Below are 6448 nucleotides of genomic sequence, written 5' to 3' on the forward strand. Positions count from 1 at the left end.
TATATGAAGAATGGAAAAGAATATTGACTAAAAATCACATTTGATAACCACCCATAATCTAAGGACATGTTAAAAAAAAAAAAAAAAAAAAACGTTCTGTGATGGGTAAAGCATTTATAAAAGGCATTGAAATTCATTCGGAAGATCCCTAAGATCATTTTCATGTTCAGTTTGTATACACTATCTAAGCAGTGAGAAAAAGAGTTTAGAAGAGCCTTAACCCGCAGCTAAACACTACATACAAGCTTGAAAGAGTGTGTCAAGAACGGTAATGGCGGGAGGTTCGTTTTCGATCCAATTTACTCTGCATTGATCTAAATGTTATTTTGTTTATTGAAGCATGTTTAGATCGCTTAAGGTGACTTACATTTGGTATCAGAGCCTTCGTTTTGTCTTTGCCTTGTTTGTTCTCAACCTGCACACATTCTGTTGAAAATTTTGGTTTTTGAGTCAGTCATTTTTATAGAAATTGAGATTAGGAATCATTGGAAAATCGATTTCTGAGAATTTTGATATAAAATATGCAAAATTTGGTGGTCGAAATCATGAGATATGATCGGGTTTTTCATTCGGGTCGAAATGGGTCAAAACAACCCGGAAGACAACCTCTAATAAAAAAAAACATATAAAAAATAGTAAACAATCATTTCAAACTTGTTCCCGGACGACATGTCAAATTATGTTGACATGCAGTGGGCCTTCCTTGTCTATTACTAATTAAGGTACAAAAATTGTTTTTGTTTTAACCATTAGTTTTTAGCATGCGGGCCACTTGCATGAAATAAAGGCTGCCATTTATAATATAGAAATGGAATGTTTAATATTATTAATTCGGATTACTTTAATAAAATTTTGGACTTGCACAGCTATTCCGTTTGATGTCATAGTAGTTTTAGATAGTAAAGTGCGTAAAACACAAAAATAAAGAAGCAAGATATAGTATATGTGTGTATTCCAGTTTGATTGAATAGAGAGTAGGTGAGTCAAGTTGATCTGGTATTTGCTTTTGAAGTCCAATCACCCAGACAGCTTACTATAAGACAAAAAGTAAGAGGAAAAAATATCAAGCTGGTAACAGTGCAAGAACTTTGGATAGAATGCTTTGACTGTATTGATTTTCTTGTATTTTCCTTTGTACAGTTACAATATATATGAAGAATGGAAAAGAATATTGGCTTAAAAACCGACTTAAGAGTGATCCACATATCTCACATCCCACTACTTCAGCAACTGACCCAGTGTTTAAAAATCACGTTTGATAACGACCCATATTTTAACGACGTGCAAAAATAAAAAATAAAAAGGGCTCCATGATGGGCAGAGAATTTATAAAAGGCATTCAAATTCATCGGAAGATCCCTAATATCATTTTCATGTTTAGTTTGTATACACTATCTAAACAGTGAGAAAGAGAGCTTAGAAGAACCTTAACACGCAGCTAAACACTATCTACAAACTTGAGTGAGTGCATCAAGAATGACAATGACGAGAGGTTCGTTTTCGATCCATTTTACTCTGCATTGATCTAAATGTTATTTTATTTATTAAAGCATGTTTAGATCGCTTAAGGTGACTTACATTTGGTATCAAAGCCTTCGTTTTGCCTTTGCCTTGTTTGTTCTTAGCCTGCACATTCTGTTGAAAATTTTGGTTTTTGATTTAGTCTTTTATATAGAAACTGAGATTAGGAATCACTAGGAAATTGATTTCTGAGAATTTTGATATAAAATATGCGAAATTTGATGGTCGGAATCAGGAGATATGACCGAATTTTTCATTCTGGTTGAAACCAGGCTGAAACGGGTCACATCGACCTGTTGGAGGTTAAGACAACCTCTAATAAAAAAAGATAAAACATAGTAAACAATCTTTTCAAACCTGTTTGGAAGATACGGCAAATTATGTTGATGTGCAGTGGGCCTTCCTGTCTCTTACTAATTAAGGTACAAAAATGGTTTTTGTTTTAACCATTCAGTTCTGCTTCTTAGCCAGGCTCAGAAATAGGGTAAAAAACAGGGGGTTGAGGTGGCATCACCTCAGCCCCCAGATCCCATACATTTTTTTTTCCAGATCCGACGGTCGAGGTCGAAACACCTCGGCACCCTTTTTTTGGCCTGGACAAGAGGCAATTTCGTTAACCATTAGTTTCTGGCACGCGGTCCCACTTGCATGAAATAAAGGCTGCCATTGATAATATGAAAATAGAATGTTTAATATTATTATTTTGGATTATTTTAATAAAATTTTGGACTTGCACAAGTACCAGCCGAAAATTTTGAAATTGTATCTCAAAGACCCATGTGCTGGAAATTAATGAGAATTATTTGGTGATTTTGTTTTCATATGTACTAAACTTATTTTGCCCCCGTTTGGCCCTCATTCTCATTTTCATTATTTTTCTCTCTTATTTTCAACCACACAATCTTTCATAAAATAATATTAAATGCAAATAAAAAACTTTTCATTTTTTTTCAACCATACATTTTTCAAAAAAATACTTTTTCAACCATTAAAATTTGGTAAGAATGGGGACCAAACGGGTGTTTTATTGTTTTTTATGTATAATTTTTATTGTTTTGTTTAACATGCAATATTGAGTTAAATAATTTAGTGCATTAAAATTTAATTTTTGTGTTCATATTGCCTATGGTTTTGTGCAATTTATATGAGCATATTTTTGTGAATTAAATTAAAAGTTGAGTGATCCATATAATTTAATTAATTGGGGAGTAGTCACAACATTCTTAATTATACAAAATTATTTATTAAATGTATAGGATCACATATTGAATAAAGACATTAATTGTGGTTAATCATATTTAATATAATGAATATTATCCCACAAGAATTTTATTATATATCTATGATTAATTAAGATAAAATATCAAACTATATTTTCTAATTTGCCCCCAATGATTAGAAAAGGGAACGTAATTTGATAGTTTTATTGTGAAGTTAAAATGAATCTAATTGAATCAGAACTTTAGCCCACATGCAAGTCTTATGTCACTAGATTCATATTTTGCATGATCTTATATCGGTAAAACATGTCATATGTTATGATAGCTTCAAATTTTGTAAAATGAGCATGAATGTTTGATTTATTGCAGCAAGTCAACCTGTTAATTTCTCTAATATGAAATGTGATTTTCCAGAGCTGAAAGGGGATAATTATAAGGTCTGGAAGGAGAGAATTCTCCTTCACTTGGGATGGATGGACATAGATTACACCAGAAGGAAGGAGGAGCCCCCCTACAGTAACTGCTACCATCACTCCAGAGGCAGTTCAACTTTATGAAAAATGGGAGCGATCTAATTGTCTTTCAGTTATGTTCATAAAGACGAAAATATCTGCTGGTATTAGGGGCTCCATCGAGTAGTGTGACAAAGTCCAAGATTTGCTTACGGCCGTTGACAAACAATTCGTCACTTCAGATAAAGCAATGGCCAGCACCCTCATTAGGCAGTTTTCATCCTTGAAGCTCATCGGCATTAAGGTTGTGCGTGATCATATCATGTGTATGAGAGATATAGCAACCCAACTCAAGACATTAGAAGTTGAGATGTCTGAATCATTCTCGGTTCACTACATCCTTTGCACTTTGCCTCAACAATATGGCCCATTCAAGATCTCCTATAACATACATAAAGATAAATGGTCCATTAATGAGTTGCTAACCATGTGTGTTCAGGAAGAGGGCATACTACTTATAGAGGAAGGTGAAAAGGAAAAGATGTATTTGACAACTCCAGGAAAGAAGAAGAAAGATCAGGCCAAGGACAAGATGAAGGGAAAAATCCATCCTCGAAAGGACATCAAGAGGGAGATTGTGTGCTTCTTTTGCAAGAAGAAACAACACGTGAAGAAGCAATGCTCAAAGTTCAAGAAGTGGCTTGACAAAAATGGTACTCAACTCTCATCTGTTTGTTATGAATCCAATGTGATTGATATTAATCATAACACATGGTGGATTGATTCTGGTTCTACGATCTGTGTGACCAATTCATTGCAGGACTTGTGAAATCTGTGGAAACCAATGGAAAGTGAGCGTAGCATCTATTCAGGAAATAAGATGCCCTCACATGTGGAGGCCATTGGCAAGTATATATTGGTTTTGAGTAGTGGTTTCATTTTAAATTTAGAAAAGACCTTTTATATTCCCAGTTTTTCTAAGATTTGATTTCAATTTCCAGACTTGTATCAGATGGTTATTTCTTTAACTTTTTAGACTCTAAATTTAATTTAATTTATGAATCTGATGTTATTGGATGTGACACTTTGTCTGATGGTCTTTTTCTTATTAATTTGCAAAACGATGACAACCATACTGTCATGCACATTCATGAAAGTATTGGTACTAAACAATGTGTTGTGAATGAAGAGTCTTCTATGTTGTGGCATCGAAGACTGGGACACATCTCCATTGATAGAATTAAAAGGTTGGTGAATGATTGGGTACTTAGTACTCTAGATTTTACAGACTTTGGGACTTTATAGACTGCATTAAGTGAAAGCAGACTAACAAGTCGAAAAAGAGTGCCAAGATAAGCTTTGAATTATTGGAAATCATACACACAGATATTTGTAGTCCAGACATGGATGCATACCGCAATAAATAATTCATCTATTTTATAAATGATTACTCACGATACATGTATCTCTACTCGCTTAACAGTAAAAATGAAATACTAGATGCTTTTAAGGTATTTAAAGCTGAAGTAGGGAAACAATGCGGTAAAATAATTAAGATAGTGAGATCCGATAGAGGTCGAGAATAATCTAATTAAAAAATTAGGCTCTAATCATAAGTCAATTATAACGAGAGGAACTATGATATTGACATGATGCCTGATAGCATTTCTACAAAATTGGGAAGAACTTTGTTCTCAATTAATTGGGAAGTTTAACAAATAATAGTGTTAACCAATTTATCGACATCCTAACTAACACTTATTAAAATATTGAGATTTTTAATCACTAACATGAACAAGACATTGTCTTGATTGTATACTCTAAAAATCAAGCTCACAATTTTAAATTTGAGCAGTAATTTCACAAACTTTAGATTACTAACACCATGCAATCATCTAGCATATGTAACAAATCTATTAGATATAAACAATATTTAGATGATCAACGTGGAGGATGATGTGGTCCCATTTATCACACTAATTAATTTTCAGAAATATAGGGAATTCAGTCCCTATTTTAACTAGTTGTTGTTAGTGAAAGAGAACACACGTCATATATGATTGAACTAAAGAATCTTTTGGTTCTTTATTGCATATCCATTTGAATTTTTAATTTCCCATCATTATTAATCTAGTGATGATCAAAATGGTAATGTCAAATAATAAAGTCGAGTTAAACTTCTTGTTCAGTATAAATATAATTCAATTATTTAGAGGGTGTTTGAGCCCCATTTTTTAAAAAAAAAATGCATTTTAAAATATTAGAATTATGAGAATGTGTGGTTTTGAAAAATAAAGAATTTTTTTAATTTACGTGTAATATTATTTTATGAAGAATGTGTGGTTGAAAAAAAAAAGAGAAACGTGTATTTTTGAAAAAATGAGAATCAAACAAAGCATTAATTTCAAAAAATATGATTAAACATTATATAATCATATAATGATCAATGTCCACATGACATAAGTCGCGTGTTTTTCTTCAGAGATAAACACAAATTCATAAATTATACATGATATATTCTTCAAAACATGTGCGACTCTAAGAGTACGTTATATTTTATTTTCGCTTCTTTAGGAGCAACATCAATATTCTTCTGAAATATTGGAATGGTAGTGTCATACTTCAGGAACAATAACATATTATTATTAAAATAATAAATTATATAAGAATTTACTCTTGCACTTTTTAAAACATTCAGGGGTAAAATTGCAATTTTATTCTTTTTTTTTTGTTTTATTTAGAAAGGAATATTTTGCTCATTTACATTAAAAAATCGTGAAAATGGCGTTTTCTGCAATGAAACATTGAAATAGGGGCGAAAATGTAAAAAAATGAAACGTAGGGATGTTTTTCGCAAAAAGTGTCGGACATAGGGACATTTTGTGCTATTAACCCAAATTTTTAATATAATATCAAATTTTTGTTTTAATTGTTTTATAATAATGAAATCATATTGGATTTTAGGATGTAACTTACAAAAAGTTGTACACATAGTTATAAAATTACGTTGTAACAACCTAAAATCAGGTATCAATATAATAATTAAATATTAATCAACACCCAGTTCATCTCCAATCCCACTTTTGAAAACCTAAATCTCTCTCTCTAATCTCTCTCTTTGCTCTTCTCTCCAGTCGCTGTCTCCATTATTTGTCATCGAATTGACGGCACGGTTGATATGAAGTTTCTGAAAGAAGCCACCACTACTAGTGCTTCCTTATCACTTTTCACATTTACAGGAAGCTTCGTTCCTGC

Source organism: Olea europaea, chromosome 13, assembly GCF_002742605.1.
Source record: "Olea europaea var. sylvestris chromosome 13, O_europaea_v1, whole genome shotgun sequence".
Classification (NCBI taxonomy): Eukaryota; Viridiplantae; Streptophyta; class Magnoliopsida; order Lamiales; family Oleaceae; genus Olea; species Olea europaea.